A 27,133-nucleotide genomic window follows, 5' to 3' on the forward strand; every position below is an offset into this window, starting at 1 on the left:
CACACAGTGGCACCCGCCGCCAGCCGCCGCCGCACCTTTACCAGCTCGCCCTGTTGCGGCCGCCGACCAATGGGGCGCGCGCGCAACCGGCCGCCGCACCCGAGCCCATAAAGCACCCCCACCCCGGCTGCGCCGGCCATCTCCGGCGGTACACCGCAAGGTTACCGCCCTTCGATTGTGCCTTTTTCGCGCTAATCGAAGTGTTAGGGGTTCCAGGTGCCAGCCAGCCAGCCAGCCAGCCAGCCAGCCAGCCAGCCAGCCAGCAGTTCCCGGTCCCGGCCTGCAGCAGTGGTCCCGCAGCCAGCCAGCCAGCCAGCCAGCCAGCCAGCCAGCCAGCCAGCCAGCCAGCCAGCCAGCCAGCCAGCCAGCCCGCCAGCCCGCCAGCCCGCCAGCCAGCCAGCCAGCCAGCCCTCCGGTGGCAGCAGCAGTCCAGCCAGCAGCAGTCCAGCCAGCAGCAGCAGCAGCAGCAGCAGCAGCCGCCGCCGCCCCGGCCCCGTCCGCGGCAGCAGCGTCCCTGCCTCTCGCCGTCGCCGTCGCCGTCGCCGTCGCCGTCGCCGTCGCCGTCGCCGTCGCCGTCGCCGTCGCCGTCGCCGTCGCCGTCGCCGTCCGTCGTCCCCCAGTGTGTGTCCTGTCCTTTTAGTGCTGTGTTTTTCTTTCTTCTTCTTGTCGTCATGTCCGCCCCCACCACCACCGTCACTACTACCACCACCGCCATCGTGTATACGTCCCCTTCCGCCGCCTCCACCACTATCACTTGGTGTGCCCAATCCCACCCCCCTCCTTCCATCCCTCCCCTCCTCTCTATCCCTTCGCCCTCGCTCTTTGTCTCCCCATCTCCCGCCTCTTCCTTTCGTTCTGATCCTTTCCCCCCACTCCCCCAGCCTGTCACTGCAGCTCCGGCTAGGGTGGTGGCCCGTCGGGCCACTGCCCACGCCCAGCTCTCCCCATCGCCATCGCCATCGCCATCACCGCCCCCACCGACATCATCGTCACCATCACCATCACTGCCACATTCGCCTGCACCGTCACAGTCACTATCTCCGGCGCCGCCTGCTGCGTCCGTGCCGGGACCTGTCCCTTCCCACCACCTCCCCATCGTTCCCGTCCCTCCTGTCACCACCCGCCCATCTGCCGCTGTCAAACGCCCTAGTGGCGCCTCCACTTCCTCTGCTCCTAAAAAGGCTCCACCCCGCCCGCCATCTCCACCCCAAAATGCCATGGACGTCTCCCCACCAGGCCCCGCTCCCTCCTCCTCCTCCTCCTCCTCCTCCTCCCCCCCACCCGGTCTCTACAAATATCTCCTGTCCCGTCCCGATCCTTCCTTCCTCGAGGCCCGGAATCTCTCCCTCCTCCTCCGCCAACATTTCCCTGGCGTCCCCATCTCCCTCCTTACTCCCAGACGGGATTCTGTTCTTATCTCCTCCCCCAGCCCAACCCTCCATACTGACATCCTCTCCCGCCTCCCCATCACCCGTTTTGGTCCTCACGCCTCCCTCACCCCTGCTCCCTCCCCATCTCCTACCCGCCAACCCCAACCCCCGCGTCGCCCGCCGACCCTCACCGCCGTGATCACTCGGCTTAGCCCGTCGATCACGGAGGAGGAGGTGCTGGCGGAGCTGAAGGCCCATCCCACCCTGGAGGTGCGGGCGGTCCGCCGCATTTTCAACGCGACCGGCCCCACCCGCCTTATGCGGGTTTTCTCTGAGGACGCCCCCTCCATTGACCGTCTCCTGAAGGAGGGTGCCCTCCTCTTCAATCAGCGGTACAAGGTCGACCCCTCCCGTTCCCCCCCTCAATCCCTGCGCTGCCAGAGATGTCTGCGCTACAATGCACATCCAACAGCAGAGTGCCGCGAGGCCCCCACCTGCCCACATTGTCGGCAAGCGCACTTCCTCCGGCAGTGCCCCAACCTCCAATCCCCTCCCTCCTGTAATACCTGCAGCCTCCCCCACCCCACCTACTCCCAAAAGTGCAAAGCCCGACCCCCTCCCACCACTCCTGAACTCACCGTACCTGTCCGTCCCCTGGACGCCCCCACCCCTCCTGGCAATTCCCTTCGTCCCCCCCCCCACTGCTGAGGACATCATCAGGTTCCTCACCATTGTCCTTCAAAACGTCCATCCCTTTCAGCGCCCCCACACCTTACAACAGATCTCCCTCGCCGCCCGTTCCATATTCCACCTTAAAATGTACGCCACCTTTTCCAATAACCAGGCCCATTTCACCTTCTCCCGCCTTGACACCCTCGTCTAAGTCCTTATCATGGCGCGACAGCATCGTATCCTTTTCAACAATATCCGCTCCCTTCCCGCCAACAAGAACCTCTTCCTGCACACCCTTGCTACCCACCGTGTGGATGCCTTCCTCCTCAATGAAACCTTCCTCCAACCCCACCACTCCATCCACACCTCCCCCTATCTCCTCCACCGCTCCGATAATCCCCTCCCAGTTGCGCGTGGCGGAGTTGCCATTGGCCACCACCGCCAGATCCCCGTTCGGCTCCAGCCTCTCCTTCCCGACCCCACCGAACACCTGATCCTTAGTCTCTTCTTCCCCGGCCTTACCATTACCTGTGCAACCATCTATGTCCGCCCCAACGCCCCTCTTCCTTTCGACTTCCTCTCCCACATCGACCGTACCTTCTCCTCCTATGTGATCGCCGCCGACCTCAACATCCATAGTCGCTCCGCTGCCCAGTTACGGCGGTGGCATCGGTTCCTCTCCTCCCTTCAAGGCGACCTCATCCCCATCCCCCAGCACACTCGTCCCGAATCCAACTCCACTCCCGATGCTATCCTCTCCTCCCCCAACCTCCTTGGTCGCATTACGGTGGATGTCCTGGAGCCTATTGGTAGCGACCATCTCCCTGTCCTCCTCACCGTTTCAGACGGCCGTCGCCCCCGCCCCGACCCTCGTCATGACCCTCCCCCTAAGTACATCCATGACTATTCCCGTGCCAACTGGAATGCCTACCGGGATACCCTCTCCACTCAGGTCGATAGCCACCCTCTCGCCTACCGCCGTCCTGATGATGTCACCCATGCCGCCTCCTTTCTCCAGCAGACCTTGTCTGAGGCCGTGGAGGCCCACGTCCCTACTGTTGCCATCCACCCCCACCGTCCTACCTTACCACCACAGGCCGTCCTCCTCCTCCGTGAATCCCGTCGTCTCTACCGTGCCTTCCTCCGCACGCGTGACCCGGACACCCTACGACGCCACCGGCAACTACAGCGACACATTCGAAATTTGCTCGCGGCCAAGAAACGCCGGGACTGGCGACAGACATGCACCCGTTTAACTGCTACCCTCCCTATAAACTCGTCCAAGTTCTGGACCGCCTTCCGTCGCCTTACCGGAACTAAACCCTCCCCCTACTATCCTCTTCTCCACGATGATCGCCCCTTTCCTGACGCCCTTAGTAAGGCCAATCACTTTGCCTCCTACCTGTCCGATGTGTTTTCCATCCCTGATGATCCCCAGTTCGATTACTCCCTCTTCCCAGATATCCACGATCGAACTGATACCTCTGTCCCTCCCCTCGCTCCTGGTTTCCAGTACTTGGACAACATTCCACACACGGACCTTAATGCCCCCATCACCACACAGGATCTCATCAATACACTCCGCACCAAACGCAACACCGCTCCTGGTCACGATCGTGTCACCTACCGTCACCTTCGTGAAGCTCCTGTCTCTTTTCTCTCCACCCTGGCCAGGCTCTACAATGTAGTCCTGTCCACCGGTTACTACCCCGACCTGTGGAAAACCTCCCGTATCCTCATGTTCCTCAAACCTGGCAAACCGCCGTCCGCCGTCTCCTCCTACCGTCCCATCAGCCTTACCTCGGTCTTCAGCAAGGTCCTGGAATCTATCCTCACCCGCCGCATCCACCAGCATCTCCGCCAGCACCGCCTCCTCCCCGTTACCCAGTGTGGCTTTCGGCCGTCCTTCTCTTCCGACGATCTTCTCCTTCACCTCACTCATCTCCTTTCCGAACAGCTCAATTCCCGTCGCTCCGCAATCTTCCTCTCTCTTGACCTCGAACGCGCATATGACCGCGTATGGCATTCCGGTCTCCTCTTCAAGCTCCAAACCTTCGCCCTTCCCATTAACTACGTTCGTCTGATCGGTTCCTTTCTCTCCCGCCGTCCTTCCTATGTCACCATCCATAACACCGATTCCTACACCTTTTTCCCCTCCGCCGGTGTGCCCCAAGGCTCCGTCCTCTCCCCCCTTCTGTACTTGTTGTACACGGCGGACATGCCGCCGCCGTCACCCCCCGTCCACCTTCTCCAGTTTGCCGATGACACCGCCTTCCTTGCCCTTGCCCCCACTCTGCGACGCTCCCAACACCTTCTCCAATCCCATCTTGACCGGTTCACCGCTTGGTGCAACCAGTGGTTGCTCAAGGTCAATCCTTCCAAAACCCAGGCGATCATTGTAGGCAAAACCACTCCCTCCTTCCGCCTCCTTGATTTCTATCTCACCGTTTATGGCCGTCCCATCGCTCTCACCCCCACCCTTAAGTACCTTGGCGTCACCCTCGACCGTCGCCTCTCCTGGACTCCCCATCTCCAGACAATCCAAGCCAAGGCACGTTCCCGACTCCGTCTCCTCAAGCTCCTTTCCGGCCGAACGTGGGGTCTGGACCCCTCCACCATCCTCCACACCTATAAGTCCCTCATCCGCCCTATCCTCTGTTACGCCCATCCCGCCTGGATCTCCGCCCCCCCTTCCTTTTATAAATCCCTCCAAATCCTTGAACGCCATGCTCTCCGCCTTGCCTATCGCATCCGTCTCCCTTCCCCCACGCGGATCCTGTATGACCTTATCCCCTTCCCCCACCTCCTCCTCTTCCTCGAAAGGATACGAATCCTATACACCTCCCGTAAACTCGATCCTCCTCACCCGCTCGTCTCCCCGATCCTCTCCCACCCCCGCCCGCTGCCGCGCCTGTACTCCCACATCCCACCTGGTCTCCATCTCTCCACCCTCCTTACCCTCTCCCAAGGTGGCTTCCGCCAGCTCCCCCTCCCTGATGATGCCCTCCTCCCCTCCATCTACCCCTCCTACCAACTTTGATCCTCCCACCCTCCTCCTGTGCTTGCTCCTCGGGGCACCCTCCCTCCCTTCTCTCCCCTTTCCCTCCCTCCTCCTTTTCTCGTCCCTCGTCCCCCGGGCCCCCCCCCTCCCCTGTCCCTATCCTCCTGTCCCCGTCTCCTAAGCCATGGCATCCTCTTTTCCTCCCCTCTCCCCCTCCTCATCCCTGTTGCCCTCTTGGCAGGTCCCCGGACTCGCACACGCTCAGTGGACATTCGCGCGCCGGAGATCACCGCCATCAGTGTATCGTGTGTGCCGTCATGTTTAGTGTTCAGTGTTTACCGTCACACTCCATCGTTCACCAGTGCCATCGTCTCCTTCAGTGTTTGTGCGTCGTCTCAACAGTTTGCAGTGTGGCTTATCGTCGAGTGTGAACGGCTCCGTGTTTGTTTCTCTGTGTCTCCTGTTTATTGCCCACCGTTTTGCAACTTTTATGTTTTTCTCCTGTTTTTGCTGATTGTACCTTCTATGGCTGAAGAGCAGCGTAGTATGCTGCTGACAGCCTGCCTGCTGTACAGGCTTTAAAATAACAATAAAGTAAAAAAAAAAAAAAAAAAGCTGCGCCGGCCATTCCCGCTCAGGCTGCGGAGTTGAGCTAATCGCTGCACGTAAGCGCTAGCTCTCCAGCATGTACGGACGTGGCGGAAAGGGAGGCAAAGCTGCTGCCCTGCTGCAATTGCTGGGCCTCGTGCTCGGCGCATCAGAAGGCGGGAAGCGCACGAAGACGGCGGAGCGGAAGGAGCAGTGTTACCGCTGCCAAAAACTTGGCCATGTTGCCAAGTACTGCCGCAATGCAGTGGCGTGTTTTCGTTGTGCGCAAGCACACGATTCGCGCCACTGCGCCAAGAAAGACGCCACACGCTGCTGCGCCAATTGTGGCGGCCCTCATGCGGCGAATTACCGCGGCTGCAGCTACATCAAGAGCTGGAGTCGCGATGACAAAGTCGGGCGGAGACAAAAGATCACTAAGAAGGCGGACACAGCCGAGGCCGTTGCGTCCTCGCCACCCACCGCCTCTAGCGGATCTGTGGTGGCTGATGACGTGGCTGTACCACCGGACGCGGTCAGCGAGGCGTGCGCCAGGGTCCGCGCCGCCGCCGACGAAGAAATTGCTGCCCTCAAAGCCGCAATGGCGGAAGAGAGGGCAACACTCCAAGCCGAGCTGGCCGAGGCTCGGCTGCTGGTGCACAGTCTCCGTGATGCACTGGCCAGCCAGCCCCTCCCAGCACAGAAGAAGGACGCCGACACGCAGACTGCCGCCCCCGTGGAACCTGTAGTAATACAGGAAGCCACGAGGGTGGAAAAACAAGACGCAGCCGCACAGACGATTGTCGTGGCTGAGACCATGGCAACCCAAACCACCATGGAGGAGGCTCCTTGCCCCCTCACAAAGACGCAGTTGCAGAAGGTAGTGTCCATTCACTTGGACTTTCTCAGGTCCTACAACGCCCGCCCTCCTCTCACGCCTGTACAGTGGGAAGCTCTCTTCGTTTCAATAGAACAACAAGAGCAACAAGAAGACTACGCAAGCCAGGAACAAGGGGCGAGGACCGCCGAAGACGCCGACTGGGAGGATGTGACACATCCTAAAGTGTCACAAGCAGACAATCACCACAACAAGAAGAAGAAGAAGAAGGACAAGAAGAGATACCCAGACGCCAGAAGGACCTAGAAGACTCCTTTCCTCACTGTGTCCGGCACCCATCACCATCATCTTCATCATCATTAAATATCCGCTCTGTCAGTCGCCGACTGACAGTACCAGGCGTCGACAGGGCCAGTTAAGTAATGGCCCCTAGCCGATGCATACTTGTCAATTCACGTGACCAACCGCCTGTCTCCGACAGGCAATTCACATGAACCCAAATACGCACAACCGTCCCAGTTATTCCCAAAGTCCCAGCATACCTCAACCCATCTCAGTGGAGTAAATGTCTAACGACAACAAACTCCCCCTTAACATCCTCAAGAAGAGGAATTCAAGTGCGAAGAGAGAGAGAGAGGCTGCGCCGGCACGCACTCCGCTGCTCGACTCGCTGCCGCTCGCACCGGTCGTTTTCGTTTCCGTTTCGTGTGCACCGTCGCTAGCCCATCGCCATGTCCGGACGCGGAAAGGGAGGCAAAGTCAAGGGCAAGTCAAAGTCCCGCTCAAGCAGGGCTGGGCTCCAGTTCCCGGTCGGCAGAATCCACCGCCTCCTGCGCAAGGGAAACTACGCAGAGCGCGTCGGCGCCGGGGCGCCCGTCTACCTCGCCGCCGTCATGGAGTACCTCGCGGCTGAGGTGCTCGAGCTGGCCGGAAACGCGGCCCGCGACAACAAGAAGACGCGCATCATCCCGCGCCACCTGCAGCTTGCCATCCGCAACGACGAGGAGCTCAACAAGCTCCTGTCGGGCGTCACCATCGCACAGGGTGGTGTCCTGCCCAACATCCAGGCCGTCCTGCTGCCAAAGAAGACCGAGAAGAAGGCCTAAAGGAGGCCAGGCAATCGCAGCGCCGCGTGCTCCCCTGCGCGCAACGCGCTTTGCCGGCTCGGCTCGGCCCGGCCCACAACAATCGGCCCTTTTCAGGGCCACCACACAAACCTACGTCCAAAGCAAAATTTCAGTCGTCCTTGTTTTGTTTTAACTTTGCACTTTCACAGCACAGCCGCCGCCGGCGCACGTCCGCCATCTTGTCGTCCACACAGCCCGTGTGGCCCAACACACACACACATTTTGCACGGTCGCAGTCGCCTTCCAAACGACAACGGCAGCAATAATGACCATTGTTAAAAGGGAGGCGTGTCGACACACCGCCCTCCGCTCCCGCGCGCAACGGCCGTCGACACGAACGAAACAGCTGATCCGGCCGCCTATGCCCACACGCCTTGCCTCGGAAACCCCAACGCCGCCGCAAACACACAGAGCCAAACCACGCAAGCAAATAATCACCGCCTCTCGCACAACAACACACAGCCCGCCATCTCCATCGCGATCGATACAAAGACACACAATAACAAACACAAACGAAGCAGCTCCACTCTCACACACACAGCCAGCCACATGACACGCTTCCTTTCCTTCTCCCCTCCCAGTCACATCACGTCGCTCAAACGGACAGAAAGAAACAAACAAACAAACAAACAACACAGCGCACACACGCAGCAACAACACAGACTCTTTCGCACTTTTCAACTTCCGAACAGTGTGGTGGCCCTGAAAAGGGCCGTTTTCTAGTCTCTCCCACCCACAAGCACGGCCGCGGGAAGGCCAGCGCCCGCTGCGACGCAGCCTAACCGCCGAAACCGTACAGGGTGCGCCCCTGCCTCTTCAGGGCGTACACCACGTCCATGGCCGTCACAGTCTTGCGCTTGGCGTGCTCAGTGTACGTCACCGCGTCGCGGATCACGTTCTCCAGGAACACCTTCAGCACCCCGCGGGTCTCCTCGTAGATCAGACCAGAGATGCGCTTCACGCCGCCCCTGCGAGCCAGGCGGCGGATGGCGGGCTTCGTGATGCCCTGGATGTTGTCGCGCAACACCTTGCGGTGCCGCTTGGCGCCACCCTTGCCGAGCCCCTTTCCTCCCTTGCCGCGGCCTGTCATCCTTCCTCGGGCAAAGCAAAACGTGCACAAACAGCAGCTGCAGCGGCTGGCGAGTCGGCTACGGTCTGCGCCCAGCGCGCCCGCCGCCCCCCTATATAGACTCTGGCCCGCCCTCCCCCCACCACGCGCAACCGAGGGCATATAAGCGCAGCACGGAGGCGCGCGGGCCCGGAGAAGAGAAGAAGAGCAGACAGACGACCGCGCTGAGCCGCCGTAGCGAGAGGACGCTCTGGCTCACCGCAGCTGCTATTGTCTCGCTCGCGCTATTGTTCTCGCGCGTCTTTGTCTGCGCGCCTTTGTTAAGGTGCGTTGGTCAACGGCGTCCGCGTGGCAAAAGCAAAAGCTTGTCTCTCCTGCTGACTACTCGCGCGCGGGTTGGTTAGCGGCAAAATTGTCGTGTTATCTGCTACTGGCTGTGGCACAAATCGATTCAGGAATCGATTTGCGTCACGCCTAGGGAACGTTAGGGCACGCTGTGATCCAGGACCCCCTTCACGTGGGACCAGTCCGCGATCACTAGAGTTAGATATCTACATCTTTTCTTTCTCAATTACAGGTGCCCCATGGACCCAAATAATAGCTGCCTAACCGCCATAGAGGATGTTGTCACGACAGACCGCACTCTGTCGGCGGCAACATCCGCCACACCACCCGCCCACAGCGATACCGCGTCCACGGTCGGCGCTTCTTGCGCTCCCTCAGGCTACCGCCCCATCTCTGCCGTTGAGCTGTATGTGATTATGAATCGCATAGCAAAGCCAGAAACACCCGCAGAAAAAGAGGCCGCGGAAAGGGCGTACGCACATTTCGTGCGCCACGACTTAGCCGCCGCCCGGGCACAACAGCCGCAAACAGAGTCTTCCTTTCCGCTGAGTGAACTGCCGCGCTCGGCCATAGAAGAGGTGATTGTTCCGCCGGGAGCCCTGCTGGGTGTAGCAACTCAAGATGTTGCTGCTCTGGTGGAGGCGGCCCCGAATGGTGTTGCGTCACCAGTCTTGGCTACTCAAGAAGCCAGTGCGCTGCTGATCGCCCCAACGGACAATTCCAGTGAAGAAGCCGCTAGTGCGCCAGTCCTTGCCGCGCAGAGACTGACTGACAGCGACCACCCAAACCCAACACGGCACCCAACAACGCCAGTTCTACTAGAAATTCCTGAAGCCAACCTGGGGACACTTCTATCGGCAGAGATGCCGATGGATGTGCAACAGGCATCACGGAAACGACCAGCCACCTCTGACTCTGAGGAACAAACCGCAGTAACCGCGCCTGAAGGGCGCCAAACAAAAAAGAAGGCTGCTGCTGCAGACGCCCCCACAGCGCCCCCTGCAGCCGAGGAAGACGGTTTTACCGTACCAAACCGGCGGCACACTGCCAAGCCCAAAAGGCTGGAGAAGGTGCTCGCCCCACCGCCAGCCACATCAAATCGGTTCGCAGAGGCAACCGAAGTTGTCATGGAAGCGGAACCCGCCGCCCCAGCACGTAAACACACACGCCCCCCTCCAGTAGTCGTGACGTGGGACGATGAGTTCATGGACCTCCGCCGCATGATTAAAGAAGTGGTGGAAGTAAAGTCATTCAAAGTCCAAGCGAATAACGTCTACAAGATCCTCCCAACATCCATAGACGAGCACAAAAAGCTCATGGATCTCGTTAGGGATCAGGGACTCCATTGCTATACCCACAACACCGAGTCCCTGAAGCTACTAAAGGTGGTTATACGCCACCTGCCAATCAAGATGGACCCTACCCACCTTAAACAAGAACTCGCGGAGTCGGGTTTTTCCGCGCGCACGGTAGAATTAATGACATCGCCGCGTACGCACAAAAAGATGCCGTTGTTCCTTGTCGTCCTAGTGGACAACGAGGACAACAGGAAAATCTTCCAACTCGACAAAATTGCGGACATCGACGTTTCAGTCGAACTACTCAAGGCCAAAGGCAAGAGGCTTCAGTGTTACTCTTGCCAAAGCTTAGACCATGTTGCACACAACTGCACCATGCCCGCGCGTTGCGTAAAGTGTGCAGGTGCACACCAAAGCCGTGATTGCGTAAAAAAGCGCGACGAACAGCCCAAATGCTGCAACTGCAGTGAGCCGCATGTTGCCAGCTACAGGGGCTGTAACGCATTCAAATCCCGCAAGCGTGGCAAGGCCGCCAAAAAAGTGCAGCCAGGAGTCAGTTTTGCGTCCGTTGCCGGGAGACGGGCTGCTGAACAGCAGGCCCCGCCTCGCGGTGAACGCCGCCTACCCGCCCGCAACCTGCAACCACCTACCAACACACAGACGGAACCCAGTGCTGCTGGGCTACTCCCACCACCCCCCCCCGACCCGCGCCGAAAATGGACAGGCTGCCCCTGCTGCGCAGACACCCATCGCAAAACAGTGCCAGCCTAGTACAGCCCCAGCGCCACCCGCCCCCGCGGCCTCGAGCGCTATCACAGATGATCTGCAGACGCTACTGCAAACATTAAACAGAATCATGACACAACTACCCAGTCTAGTCTCCGCAGCTGCGACGGCCCTCCAGGCCATCGCCCAGCCCCCCAGTCATGGATAACGACCATACCCATGGCCTGACTATTTGCGTTTTTAACGCAAACAGTCTTATACCGCAGCAGGGTGAATTTAGGGAATTTCTATACAGCGAGGCAGTAGACATCTGCCTCGTCTGCGAAACATTCCTAAAACCCGGTGTGCATGTCAGGGTCGCAAACTACAGCTGCTACCGCACTGACCGGCCGACCCACGGCGGCGGAACGGCGGCGTATGTTAGGTCGTCCTTGCGGCACTACCCGGTGCAGCTGCCACGACTCGAGCACATTGAAGCCACCGGCGTGACCGTCAACACGTCTGTCGGCAAGATCACCTTCGTGGCGGCATACCGGCCGCCGCGGGGTGTTCTGCAAGAGGCCGATTTCGACACCCTACTGGACATGGAGGGGAGGCTGTTCATCGGGGGGGACTTTAACGCAAAGTCCGCCCACTGGAACTCCCGCCTCACAAATGTCAGCGGGCGCCGACTTGAACGCGCCGCCCTCAGACACGGCGCCATCATTCTAGGGCCCTACGACCCAACCCACATCCCAGTGCGCGGACAACCAGACGTTCTCGACGTTGCTATACTGAGGGGGGTCGATCGGTTTACGACTGCCGAGACGAGGACGGCTCTGTCATCAGATCACTTGCCGGTGATCTTTGACATAGACGTCGTCGGCGCGGCGGTGCGGGCCGGTCGTCCATCCTTCAAAAATATCAACGTCGAGCACTTCCAAACCGAGGTACGGGAGTACCTCACAGATGCCCCTGATCCGGAGGAGGTGGGGGCGGAAGCCGCCATCACCTCCCTAAATCAGGCGCTCCTGCGAGCTGCAGAGACTGCCACACCTGGTCGCACACGTCAGCCGCAAGACAGGTCGCGACGCCTCCCGCAAGCAATACGGGAGCTTATAGTGGCGAAGAACCATCTTTTCCGTGAGTGGCAAATAACGCGACAGCCAGAAACGAAACGCCGCGTAAACCGCATGCGTCGTGCCATCACTGCGGCCGTCCGCGAACACCGCAACCAAGCATGGGCCGACCTTGTCGAGTCCCTCGACCCAGATGACGGCAGTGCATGGCGAGTCGTGAGAGGTTTTCTGCGCCGCAGGCAGCGCATTCCTCCCCTGAAACTCGGTCAGGACCACTACTGCGAGCCGGACGCCAAGGCAAGTGTCCTAGCGGACACCTTTGAGGCAAACTTCCGACCCGTGGTAGAAGACATCGACGTGGCCCACGTCCGTCTAGTGGAAGAACGTCTCCCAGTCTTCCTCGACGCACGAGAGGAGGGTGACAGCATAGACCCCATCACCGCCGAAGAAGTCGCATTGCAACTCCGATCGCTCAACGCCCGGAGGGCAGGTGGCATCGACGGCATCCCGAACTCACTCCTTAGGAATCTTCCTCAGGAGTACGAGCAATACCTGGCCACAGTCTTTAACGAAATCCTGGCCTCGGGTGTCTACCCCTCGGTGTGGAAACATGCCGAGGTGGTGGCCATCCCGAAGCAGGACAAGGACCCCCGGTCGCCATCCAGCTACAGACCCATCAGCCTCCTCCCATGTCTCTCGAAGGTTTTCGAGAGACTTTACGTGCGGCGACTTCTACAACACGTGGACCAGGAAGACATACTGCCAGACGAACAGTTTGGTTTTCGTGGAGGTCACTCCACGACCCACCAGCTGCTCCGCCTCGTGGAACCAGCTATGAGGGCGCTGGAGACGAGGGAATACCTTGGGGCGGTATTCCTGGACGTCTCACGCGCCTTCGACTCCGTGTGGCATGACGGCCTCGTCTACAAGTTGTTTGTACTCGGGGTACCGACGTCGCACGGAGTGCTTCTCAGGTCCTACTTATCTGGCAGGACATTCCACGTCCGGGCAGAACAGGGAAGGTCCACAAACAGACCCATACGTGCCGGCGTACCGCAGGGATCGGTACTAGGCCCCATACTCTACTCGCTCTTCACCGCCGACGCTCCGCGAGTGAACGGAGTAGAGTTGGCCCTTTATGCGGACGACACTGCTCTGTTCACCCGGAGCATGAACGCGCATACCATGGGGCGTCGCCTCCAGCAAGGATGTGAAGCGCTTGGTGCTTGGGCCACCATGTGGCGCCTTAAATTTAACGCTGGCAAGAGCCAGGCGGTGGCGTTCACGAAGCGCAGAGTGCCGCCAAACCTAGAAGCCCTACACATCGCGGGAGGCCCCATCCCGTGGTCAAAAACAGCTACCTACCTCGGAGTGAGACTAGACCAGCGGCTCACCTGGGCACCACACATCCAGTGGATCCGAAACAAGGCGATAGGGCGGCTTCGTGCACTCTATCCCTTGTTAAACCCGGAGTCCACATTGCCCTCCCGTCACGGCATCACGCTGTATCTGACACTGGTACGTCCAGTGCTAGAGTACGCGGCCGTGGTGTGGGGCAATGCCGCCGACTCCTCGATACGATTGCTACAATGCGTGCAAAACAAGGCGCTGAAGCTTGCGCTGGGCCTTCCCAGGTTCTACCCAACCACCTTTCTCCATGAAGACACGGGCATCCTGACGTTGCGGGACCGATTCCGAGTCCTAGCACGCCAGTTTTACCAAAAAGCGGGTCAATCCCGCAATCGGCTCATTCGGGGCTTGGGCCAGCAGCAACACCATCGACCAACTACCCGTTGGCCGGACCTGTTGCGGGAATAACCCTTCCCCCAACAACACCAGGACCCACGAGATAAACACCGAGAGGACCCCAACAACGGTTAGGAAGTCTTTTCTAAAACATCTCTTTCAGGTCCTGCAGGAACAGCACACAAGTGCTTACCCTGCTCACACACGTGCCTCAGGTAGGCACATGAGTAACGGAGTCGGAGTCGCGCGGACCCGTTGTCAAGGCAGCACCGGACGCCGCGCCGCACCTAGCCTCCACGCACGCCGCTCCGCTACCGCTATGGCCCGCACAAAGCAAACGGCCTGCAAGTCCACCGGCGGAAAGGCGCCGCGCAAACAGCTCGCCACCAAGGCGGCGAGGAAGAGCGCGCCCGCCACCGGAGGCGTCAAGAAGCCCCACCGCTACAGGCCGGGCACCGTCGCCCTGCGAGAAATCAGGCGCTACCAGAAGAGCACAGAGCTGCTCATCCGCAAGCTGCCATTCCAGCGCCTAGTGCGCGAGATCGCCCAGGACTTCAAGACCGACCTGCGCTTCCAGAGCTCCGCAGTCATGGCCCTGCAGGAGGCCAGCGAGGCCTACCTCGTCGGCCTCTTCGAAGACACCAACCTGTGCGCAATCCACGCCAAGCGCGTCACCATCATGCCCAAGGACATCCAGCTCGCGCGCCGCATCCGCGGCGAGCGCGCCTAAACCGCGCCGCGGCACCGCACCGCACAAACAAAAACGGCCCTTTTCAGGGCCACTAACATCTCTCCGTCGCGAGCAAACTTTGTCGGTCGCCTGCCTCTCGCCCCACAACCCAAAACAAAAACCACCACTTCCCGTCCGTCCGCCACACCCGCTCACTCTGCCTGCCTGCTTAGCAGCGCGCAACAATCACACATCATCCCTCCCCGGCGCTCAAAGCGCACAATACCCAACGGCCGACGTCACACCGCACGGGTGGCTGGCCGGCCGGCCGCCGCTTTCGTTTCGAAAACACAACCCGCACTCCACTCCGACGGCCAACGGCCAGGCAGGCGCGCCACCGAAATCCCCGCCGACATCTCATCTCAACGTGCCCCCCGTTGCAAAACATAACACACACACACAAAGAAACAAACAAAGACCAGACACGACTAGACAAGACAGACATCCGAGAAGAACGAACGCAGGCAAGCCAACCAACGTATTCAAAAAAACAACGTGACAGAAAACCAACCGTCGGCCGCCGCCAAAAACACGGCGACAATCAACCACGACAACAACACCGCTTACCGCTACCGCCGCCCACACCCGCCACCGACCCCCGCAATCCAACCACCACGGCACGCAAACAGCATCCCCACGGGCATACAGAAAACGCCAGACAGACAGACAGACACACACCCACACCGCAACACGACAATCAAAACCTTCCCCGACGTGCTTTGATGGCCCTGAGAAGGGCCGTTTTGGGCCGCGCGTCTCTTGCGCGCCACTAGACGACGACGGGGGCTGGGGACGACGGAGTCAAGCGCCAAACCCTTCCTTTCCCATCCTCTTTCTCTTTCTCCTCTACTCTACTCTACTTCTTCTTCTTGGGCGAAGCCTTCGCCTTAGACGGCGTCGTCGCCTTCTTCGGGCGCGGCGCCTTCGGCTTCTTCGTCGGAACCTTGGCGGCCTTCTTCGCCTTCGACGGCGACTTGGCCTTGGCCGGCTTGGCCGCAGCCGCCTTCTTCGCACCCGCGGGAGCGGCCGACGCCGCAGACGCCTTCTTGGCGGCGCCCGCCTTCCGACCGGTCGCCGCCTTCACGCCACCAGCCTTCTTTGCGCCGGCCGCACGGGCGCCCTTCTTCTCCTTGCTGGCCGGAGCGGCGCGCTTCTTCTTGGCACCGCCAGCACGAGCCTTGCCGCCCTCGGCCGCCCCCCCGCCGCCGGCGCCGGCAAGCTTGAACGAGCCGGACGCGCCCTTCCCCTTCGTCTGCACCAGCTCGCCCGCCACGACGGCCGACTTGAGGTACTTCTTGATAAACGGCGCCAGCTTCTCCGCGTCCAGCTTGTAGTGCGCGGCAATGTACTTCTTGATCGCCTGCAGCGACGACCCGCCGCGCTCCTTCAGACTCTTGATGGCGGCCGTCACCATCTCAGAGGTGCGCGGGTGCGCAGGCTTGGCGCGCGGCTTCTTCGCAGACGACGCAGACTTGGCCTTCTTCGTAGTGCCGGTGGCGGCGGGTGCCGCAGCAGTCTCGTTCGTAGCCGCCTGATCTGCCATTTCGACGACGCGCCTAACACACAGCGAGAGCGAGAGCGAGAGCGAGCGGGACGGCAGGCACGCAAGCACAGCACAGCAGAGCAGAGAATCACAAGGCCCAGCCAGTGTCGCGGGCGGGCGCGGACGGCCGAGAGAGCGGCCGCCACTCTGCGCGCCGCCGCGCCGCGCCTCCCGCGCTTGCTACCGCCCAACGTCCGACAGCCTGTGCGGAGCAGCCCCAAACCTGCGCCACAACCGCCCGCGCCTTTCAAACCACCGAGGATGGGGCTACACACAGCCACACCACAGTCGCCAACCAGTCGCCGCGGCAGCGCCGCAAACCACGGCCAAACTGCAGCTACCGCGCGCTACAGCCTGGGTCGGCCCGCCGAGAATCGCCGCCCCCGCCCAAATGCCGCCCCCACAGCCCCAGCCGACGACCCGCCACAATGGCCAAACCTTCGGCAAAACTCCCACACCGTCGCCGCGGCAGCCCGGCCAGCGCGGCCGGCGCCACAGCCACACAAGCCGAGGCGTGCGGCGATGACGGCCGTGCAAACGCGCCTCCGCCGCCCCATCGCCTTCCGTCGCCCTCCCGCCGTTTCCCGATCGGCCCGCAGCCGTCGGGCCACATCGCGCGCCGTCCTCCTCCTCTCGCCCGCCAACATTCACAGCCGTTTCTCAACAATTGCCCGCCGCAAACGGACGCCGCCTGCGCAACAGGCACCGCCGCCCCTCGCCGCTTCCGACCCAACCCCTCGCCCGAGGCAAACCGCAATCCGAATCTACAGACCAACCCAATCTGCCGTCAGCACACACGACAGCCGACCTTACACGTTACGCGTTACACATTACGTTCTTACACGTCTAGGGTAGGTTAGGTTAGGTGGACGTGGGTTAGGTTAAGGGGACTTGGGTTAGGTTAAGCGTCCAAACTTAGGTTAAGCATTCAAACACGTCAGTCGTCAGACGTTAGGTTAGGTTACACGTTAGGTTAGGTTAAGGGGTCAGTGCTAGGTTAAGAAGAAGCGTCAAACGTAGGTTAAGAAAGCGTTCAAACGTGAGGCGTGAGCCGGACAGCTTACCTTACGTAGACGTTAGGGGCTCAGGCTGAGCTGACCTCACCACACCACAGGTTAGGTTCGGTTCGGTTCGGTTCCGCTCGGCTCAGCGTAAAGCGCCGAGGTCAGGGTTACGTTCGTTCACCTTCGGGCGCCACACTACTTTCGGTTGAAAGGTCGCGACGGGACGACGTCGGCAGGCACGCCGCAAACAAACAAACAAACAAAACGTACAGACGGGGAGCAGCACGACCACGACCAGATACCGAGCGCGAACGAGACACACGCGAACCACCCCCACCGGCCAAAGGGCACCACACAACAACCCAGAGCACCACGTGTCGACACCAGAGCAACCCGCCGCTCACGCGACATGGCTGGCACCGAAGGGCAACCGCCCGCAACTGCGCTTTCCGCGCCGGCCCGGATGCACGTCGTGCTACAACACCACCACTACCGTACACAACATCACTATCATGCGCGCCCGCGGCTCGCCGCCGTCGCAGTCGCAGCCCCAACGCCAGCACTTTTGCACCACCATTCACACGCACCGCAACACAGCTCGCCGACACAGCCGAACAAAACAAACAACAGCAACAACGCCGCCGCCTCTACTTGTGCCGGCGACCCACCCCGCCGATGGCGCACCTTTCGCCAGCCGGCAATCGACACGCACGCACCCACCCACCCCCCGGGGCCCAGTGCAAAAACACGCAAAAATAAAAAAAAAAATTAAAACACAAACGACACGGGAAGCGCACACCGCCACTTCGCGCGCACGCCACCAACCAGTCGTCGTCTCAAAATAACAAACAACAACCAAAACACAAACAAAATAAACTAACAACTAGGGCAACACAAAACAAAAACGCCTCGCACGAACCGCCCACAAAACGAACAAGCACACGCACAGCCTCTGCTGACGACCACGACGCAGCGGCACGCTGCTCCTGTCCCGCGCCCCGCGCCCCACTCGATTCACAACTCACGCGACACCGTCAACGACGGGCTCGCTTCCCGCAACCTACCACCTTTCGGCCACGACGCACAGCCCCAGCCCCACCCGACGACGCCCGTGGCAACGACTGCACTTTCACCACCGCCTCCCCCCAACACACACACAGCCAGCCAAAAACGCACTCGCGACCCACACATGCACACGCCAACCAGTCAACGTCGACAACCACACGCAAGGCTCGAAACGAAACCGGCGTCCTTCCACGTTGCCATCAAGCTACCTACACGACACAAGACACAAGGAACCAACACAACAGCCGGCCCCACTAATTCCCACTCTCACGCCAAACGCACGCACATTCCCCTTCGCACTGACACCGACCGGCTCGCTACCACACCTCTCGGCAGCCGTTTCACGCCAATTCACCACACCGCCCACACAGTCGACAAGCGCCCGCCCTGTACGGCACGCAACGACGCAGCGCAGCAAAAGGGCGCCCGCAACACATACCTTACCTCTCCTCTCTCTCTCCGCCGCCCGACGCGCCAACCGCCACACCACACCGCCAGCCACTCGCAAATTGTGCACTGCCACCAGCCACACGTCCAACACGCCGCGCCGCCTCCGGCCACCCGCCAGGGGGCGCTCACGTCCGCCGACAACAGCGCGGCCCGCCGGGCCGGGCCGAACCGAACCGAGCCGCCGCTGCTCTGCACTCGGCACGGCCACACCCTGCTGCAGACCGGGCTCGTCTCTCTGTACGCGTCTGCCTGCGCATCAACACAACACGCCACATCGCGCAATGGCCGTGCCGACCTTTTTTTCTCTCTACCGCCATCCCTTCTTCTCGCGTTTTACTCGTTGTTGCAGCAGCGGCGCACACCTACACATCCACAGCCCCAGCCGAGCCGAGCCGAGCCGGCCTCACCTCAGGGCCCGCCGCCAGCGTCTCCTCCTCGGGCACAGGTGCGGTGCTGTGGCCGCCCATCCAACCGCATTGCTGGCCGTCCAGCCGCCAGGCGTTCCCACTGCCGCGAGCCACGCCGCGCACCGACCCTGCTGCAGAAAACGAAGCATGGCCAGAGACCGACCGATACACAAAGCAAGCCGTCGCCTCGCCTCTTGTCCTTCCTGCCTTCCTTCCGCCCCCGCCCTTCTCAACACCACCGCCTCTCCACTTTCGCCCCCCCCTTCCTTTTTTTTTTTTTCTTCTTCTTTCTTTCTTTCTTTCTTTCTTAGGCCCTCTCTCCTTCCCGCCATGGCGGTTACGGCACCGCCTGCAGCAGCAGATTTTTTTTTTTTTTTTTTTGCGCCCACACGCCTACTCCTACCACCATTACCTTGCCCTGCCCTGCCCTGCCCTGCCCTGCCCATCACAACGTCGCAGTCGAACCGACGCTTGCCAACACACTGCCCACGTTCCTTTCTCTTTTCGGCCTACGCCCATTACGCGCCGCCGCCACAGCATATTCTCCCTTCCCTTCCCTTCCCACAACACACCGACGTCATCACACGCACCCAAAACAGGGGCCACGACCGTGTTCCTCGCCCACTCCCATCCCGCACGGTACGCACATTCCCAACTACTACCGCGCACCCTCCCTTTCCAATCTGTGTGTCTCTGTGTCTGTGTCCTGTCCGCGCGTGACGCCTCTCAACATCCGCCGTCCCCCGTCCCGTTTTCGCCCCCATGCCGTCGTCGCGCCGCCTCCTCCTCCTCCTCCTCCGCCCCGTCCACCGCCGCCCCTGTCCGCCCCGCACCACACCATACACCGCTGCTTGTCCCGGCCGTTGCCACCAAAGGCGCCGACCGCAAACGCGCCACGCCGCAGCCCCCGTGCGTCTCGCTCGCTTGCATCTCCGTGCCGACGCTGCCTCTCTTCCCGCACGCACTCGACCTCGACAACACAGTCTTTGGGCTCCGCCACTGCGTGTTCCGGTGGTACGCACGCTGCAACACGTATGTATTCATTACCAGAGCGATGGCGAGGCATGACAGCGTCTCCGTCTGACCAGAGGGTTATTTATCGTTGCTGGTCGGCGCTTGGACCGCGCCAGACGACAGTAGTGGCACGCAGCGAGTCGCCAGGAACAGTTGTTATATATATTTATTGTAGCGCGAGTCGGGAGAGGTAGTAGTCAGTCGACAGTAGTAGCGGGTGGACGGTTGTACTGAGCGGGCGTCGGCGGCGTGCTCTGCTCGTCTCGCGACTCTGGTCACGGTTCGGGACGATGTACAGTATATTGTGTTGCAATAAAAAGGTAGTGTGAAGCTGCATTGCGCAAATCTGATAACGTGTGTTAATTGTACTTATTTTGTTCAACAACACAAGCCCCACTATTACTTTTTTCTAAAGTAACTTCTTTCTTTTAACGAAAAACATTCACTTTTTAAAGACTACTTTCTATGGCATTTCCCTCCAAGGAGTGCAATTAATTACCATCCAGCACTCATTCATTGCACACAGCTGTGTAAGGGGTGGTATCTACAATTGAGGAGCAGATATAAATGCAATTTTTTGTTTCTTTCGTGTGTCTTTTTCATTGGGGTAACGATCTTTGGCTCTTTTTATTCTGAATACAGGGCCAAAGGTCAACGCTGCTGCCCTTATACAATTCATCAGGTTTCATTATGTCTGTTGCAATGTTACATACGGTTCATTCTTTCATTAATATTATCGTTGGGTTTCTTTTGTAGGGACCTTAACATTCTGGCACATTTTTATTATCATCGGTCTCTCTGCCTATTTGTGCGGGGAGGTTATACCTGGGTCCATTTCCATTTACATTTCAATATTGATAGACTTTTTGTTTTCTTTTTTGTTTCTTGTTCTTTCTTTTTTTCCTTCTTTTTTTTTTGTTTTGTTTTTCCCGCTCTCACCACCACCGCCGCATCACGCCATGCCTCCCCCCTTCCGTTTTTTTTTTTTGGTTTCTTTTCTGTTCTTCAACTGCTTCAACATCACCGCGCCCCATTTCCACACCACAGCCATCAGCCTCCAAGACGGGCAGCCGCAGTGTGCCATTTCCGGCGCACAAGCACACCCGTACGGTACTCTCCTCGCCCCCACGCCACCAACAACACGGCGACCACGCGGCTTTCAGGCATGGCACGGCACCGGCGAAATGCCCCGCCCCCGCCCCCGCCCCTCCGCGCATCCGTCCGTCTCGCCACGTTCACTGACAGCCGCGTCTGCAGCTACACCACGACAACCACAACACAACACCGCTCCCCTCCCTGGCAACTCATTGTTTTTCTCCTCCTCTTTTGCACAAACCACAACGCCGAGCACAGGCGCAAGCCACCCACACCGCGCCCCTCCCCGTGTCTTTGGCCGCCGCTCCTCGTTTCCTCGTTTGCCCCCTCCCATCTCCCGAAATGCCATGCCAGCAGCGTTACGCATGCCCCTCCCCTGTCCACACAACACTACCGCCAGCCAAACGAACAGCCTTCCGGGCCACATGCAGGGCAAGCCCACCTCCAAACACTGCCAATTCACGGACGCAATTCGCTAAACACACACACACACACACACACTTTCTCGCCACCTTTCTGTACGGAGGGTGGCGTCATCTCGACCGTGACAGAGTGACGGCAACTATCGACGATCCATTTCCCCCCACTGGTAAAACATGTCCACCAACACCTACATACATCATTCAAGTACACAGACAATAGCATACACACAATGGGAGGGCACACGAACATGGACGGCACGGCACTGTCATACACTCTTCCTCAGAACCATATCAACAAACGTTACGTACACCCGGGAAAGCGAAAGCGAAAGCAAAAGCAAAGCCCAATGCAGCCGTCAAAGGTAACGTTCACCACGGCAGACACTTGCAGCCGCGCCGCCGTTAAACGCATTTCAGTGCGGCTCCAATACGCCTCCGACACGGGAACGTTCCGTTGCTCTGCGAATGCGTTTCTCCCTTTTTCCCTTCCTCTCTCTTTTGCCCCCCCCTCTCCCTCTGTCCTTTCCTCCTGCACTCTTGCCTCATTCCTCACGTTCTGCCCAGACATTCGACCGATCAAAGTCAACCTTTCGTTACCGTTCTCAGCGCGACGGCGTACAACAGTATGACGGGTGTGCCCAAGACTTCGGTTCAGTTGCGTGACGCCGGTCTATACTCAGGGGGCGACGGATCGGACCACGTCACCGACACACAAAACACTTCCAAACAAACAAATACATACACACCGGATGGACACAGACAAACACGTGTACAGACATTCGCCAAAAACGACCGCCGCCGCCGTCTAGCGTCGCGCTTACTGTACTGCACTGGACACGCGTGCATCTTGAATGACGACATCGGTGTGCGTGCGTCGTACGCAATCAGTCAGACACGGCTATCAAAAATCAGAGTCGAATGGTACATCATCGTGCGTGTCGCCATACACGTACAGTACAATACAACAACAATGCGTCTTAGTGGCACGTTCATTTCAACGTCACTCACACACCTCCACGCTGCAGTTACGTCGCACCATTGTCAAAACTCGGCGTACAGCAAAGGGAATAGTGGGCGGCAAAAAAACAAAAAAAAAAAAAAACAAAACAAATAAAAACATTTCACATTTCACCCTCGCCATGTATGGATGTGCAAAAACAAACCCGCAAACGGCCGTCGTTACGGTGACAAAAAAAAGTCGGCGATCGCACTGTCCCCCCTCGCAGACAGGTAACACACACACACCAACACCAATGGGTCAAAAAACCACGCCACGGCGACCAACCTCGTGGCCGTACCCCGCAACACCCTTTGACGCGCCCCCCCCCCCCCACCCACAATCAAAATGCACACACACATCACAGCCGTCCACACAAACAACAACAACAACAACAACAACAATTCCGCCCTTCCCGCAAAAGGCAAGTTGGTGGCCCTGAAAAGGGCCGTTTTGCCGCTCTCGCAACGGAGGAGCCTTCTCCATCCTTCCTTCCTTCCTTCCATTCCAGAGCCACCTCCTTACTTGGAGCTCGTGTACTTGGTCACCGCCTTCGTGCCCTCGCTCACGGCGTGCTTGGCCAGCTCGCCAGGCAGCAACAGCCGCACAGCGGTCTGGATCTCGCGGGACGTGATGGTCGAGCGCTTGTTGTAGTGCGCCAGGCGAGAAGCCTCGGCCGCAATGCGCTCGAAAATGTCGTTCACGAAGCTGTTCATGATGCTCATCGCCTTCGACGAGATGCCCGTGTCAGGGTGCACCTGCTTCAGCACCTTGTAGATGTAGATGGCATAGCTCTCCTTCCTCTTGCGCTTCTTCTTCTTGTCGCCCTTCGAAATGTTCTTCTGCGCCTTGCCAGCCTTCTTGGCGGCCTTCCCGCTAGTCTTGGGCGGCATCTCGAACGAACGTACGGCAGCAGCAACACCAGTAGCAAGCGCTCCGCTCTAGTCAGCGTCTCCCCACACAGTGGCACCCGCCGCCAGCCGCCGCCGCACCTTTACCAGCTCGCCCTGTTGCGGCCGCCGACCAATGGGGCGCGCGCGCAACCGGCCGCCGCACCCGAGCCCATAAAGCACCCCCACCCCGGCTGCGCCGGCACGCACGCACGCACGCGACTCCGCTGCTGGACTCGCTACGGCTCGCACCGTTACGTCGCTCGCGCACGCCTTTGTTCGTTCCAACCACAAGCTATGGCAGGACGCAAGGGGAACAAGCTAGCAGCCGCGCTGGAGCATCTCATCAGTGCTTTGGGGAGCTCCCGCGGCCGCAGGCGACCACAGAAGCCGAAGCACAAGCGGCGATCACTGCAACATGTGCAGTGCTACAGGTGCCAGCAGCTGGGGCATGTGGCGGGTGTCTGCAGGAACGCAGCCGCGTGTTTGAAATGCGCGGCGGCACACGACACCCGAAACTGCCCCAAACCACGTGGAGCAGCCAACAGATGCGTGAATTGCGGCGGACCTCACGCCGCCAACTCGCGCAGCTGCAGCTACCGCCGGCAGCACACCACAGCAAGCTCTGAGGTGCCTGCCGCCAAGGCGGCCGCACTGCCTCCCCGCTCCGGCGAGGGGCGCCCGTCGTGCCGCGTCGAAGCGGCAACCGACCAAGCGCTGGCCGACCTGCAAGCAGCCATCGCGGCCGAAAGGGCCGCAACGAAGGACGAGCTCGTGGCCGTCCACCGGCAGCTTCAACAGCTGCGGGAGGAGCTGCGGCTTCTCAAGAAGTCGCCGCCTGTGCCAGCTCCCCCCGCCCCTGTGAGGCGGCCACTGCTGGTAGATGCCGCCACGCAGACGTCCACCGACTCGCCTCCTGCAGCAATGCAGGCGGCGTGTCGCATGGAAGTGGACGTCGGGACACCTGCACCGTCTCCCCGCCTGGAGACAGAGGCAGAAGAAGAACCATCCGACGACGACTTGCCGACCGCTTCTTCGCAGGATGAAGAAGAGGCGGAAACCGAAGGACTGCCCCTCCCGCTCCCTGACGAGCGGAGTGTGCAGCCCTTCCTGAAGAAGATCGTGGCGTCGCTGAAGGACGGGACGTACCCTCACGGGGACAATCCGTACCCCTTCACGCCGGCGCACGCGAAGCCACCCCTTCCGCACGTACCGTGCGACCTTCGCCACTCGCGTGGCATGTTGCACGACGCGGTAACACGGAAGGAACTCAAACTGCTGAACAGCCACCCCATCTTCACCCCTTCGGACTGGGACCACATCACTGAGGTTAAGCAGCTGAGCGTTAAGCAGCTTGCGCGGGTTCGTGCCGCTCAGAAGAGCGTCACTGGCAGCTACGCCAGTTGTAGCTTATTGGGGACCACTCCAAGGAGCTATCCGCGGGCAGCTACGCCAGGTGCAGAGAGCAGCGTTCCGCTCGGGTCGGCTGCTCGACTGCGAGTGGGCGCCCAGCGCGCCCGCCGCCCCCCTATATAGACTCTGGCCCGCCCTCCCCCCACCACGCGCAACCGAGGGCATATAAGCGCAGCACGGAGGCGCGCGGGCCCGTTGTCAAGGCAGCACCGGACGCCGCGCCGCACCTAGCCTCCACGCACGCCGCTCCGCTACCGCTATGGCCCGCACAAAGCAAACGGCCCGCAAGTCCACCGGCGGAAAGGCGCCGCGCAAACAGCTCGCCACCAAGGCGGCGAGGAAGAGCGCGCCCGCCACCGGAGGCGTCAAGAAGCCCCACCGCTACAGGCCGGGCACCGTCGCCCTGCGAGAAATCAGGCGCTACCAGAAGAGCACAGAGCTGCTCATCCGCAAGCTGCCATTCCAGCGCCTAGTGCGCGAGATCGCCCAGGACTTCAAGACCGACCTGCGCTTCCAGAGCTCCGCAGTCATGGCCCTGCAGGAGGCCAGCGAGGCCTACCTCGTCGGCCTCTTCGAAGACACCAACCTGTGCGCAATCCACGCCAAGCGCGTCACCATCATGCCCAAGGACATCCAGCTCGCGCGCCGCATCCGCGGCGAGCGCGCCTAAACCGCGCCGCGGCACCGCACCGCACAAACAAAAACGGCCCTTTTCAGGGCCACTAACATCTCTCCGTCGCGAGCAAACTTTGTCGGTCGCCTGCCTCTCGCCCCACAACCCAAAACAAAAACCACCACTTCCCGTCCGTCCGCCACACCCGCTCACTCTGCCTGCCTGCTTAGCAGCGCGCAACAATCACACATCATCCCTCCCCGGCGCTCAAAGCGCACAATACCCAACGGCCGACGTCACACCGCACGGGTGGCTGGCCGGCCGGCCGCCGCTTTCGTTTCGAAAACACAACCCGCACTCCACTCCGACGGCCAACGGCCAGGCAGGCGCGCCACCGAAATCCCCGCCGACATCTCATCTCAACGTGCCCCCCGTTGCAAAACATAACACACACACACAAAGAAACAAACAAAGACCAGACACGACTAGACAAGACAGACATCCGAGAAGAACGAACGCAGGCAAGCCAACCAACGTATTCAAAAAAACAACGTGACAGAAAACCAACCGTCGGCCGCCGCCAAAAACACGGCGACAATCAACCACGACAACAACACCGCTTACCGCTACCGCCGCCCACACCCGCCACCGACCCCCGCAATCCAACCACCACGGCACGCAAACAGCATCCCCACGGGCATACAGAAAACGCCAGACAGACAGACAGACACACACCCACACCGCAACACGACAATCAAAACCTTCCCCGACGTGCTTTGATGGCCCTGAGAAGGGCCGTTTTGGGCCGCGCGTCTCTTGCGCGCCACTAGACGACGACGGGGGCTGGGGACGACGGAGTCAAGCGCCAAACCCTTCCTTTCCCATCCTCTTTCTCTTTCTCCTCTACTCTACTCTACTTCTTCTTCTTGGGCGAAGCCTTCGCCTTAGACGGCGTCGTCGCCTTCTTCGGGCGCGGCGCCTTCGGCTTCTTCGTCGGAACCTTGGCGGCCTTCTTCGCCTTCGACGGCGACTTGGCCTTGGCCGGCTTGGCCGCAGCCGCCTTCTTCGCACCCGCGGGAGCGGCCGACGCCGCAGACGCCTTCTTGGCGGCGCCCGCCTTCCGACCGGTCGCCGCCTTCACGCCACCAGCCTTCTTTGCGCCGGCCGCACGGGCGCCCTTCTTCTCCTTGCTGGCCGGAGCGGCGCGCTTCTTCTTGGCACCGCCAGCACGAGCCTTGCCGCCCTCGGCCGCCCCCCCGCCGCCGGCGCCGGCAAGCTTGAACGAGCCGGACGCGCCCTTCCCCTTCGTCTGCACCAGCTCGCCCGCCACGACGGCCGACTTGAGGTACTTCTTGATAAACGGCGCCAGCTTCTCCGCGTCCAGCTTGTAGTGCGCGGCAATGTACTTCTTGATCGCCTGCAGCGACGACCCGCCGCGCTCCTTCAGACTCTTGATGGCGGCCGTCACCATCTCAGAGGTACGCGGGTGCGCAGGCTTGGCGCGCGGCTTCTTCGCAGACGACGCAGACTTGGCCTTCTTCGTAGTGCCGGTGGCGGCGGGTGCCGCAGCAGTCTCGTTCGTAGCCGCCTGATCTGCCATTTCGACGACGCGCCTAACACACAGCGAGAGCGAGAGCGAGAGCGAGCGGGACGGC

This window comes from Schistocerca piceifrons, unplaced genomic scaffold (assembly GCF_021461385.2).
Source record: "Schistocerca piceifrons isolate TAMUIC-IGC-003096 unplaced genomic scaffold, iqSchPice1.1 HiC_scaffold_913, whole genome shotgun sequence".
NCBI lineage: Eukaryota > Metazoa > Arthropoda > Insecta > Orthoptera > Acrididae > Schistocerca > Schistocerca piceifrons.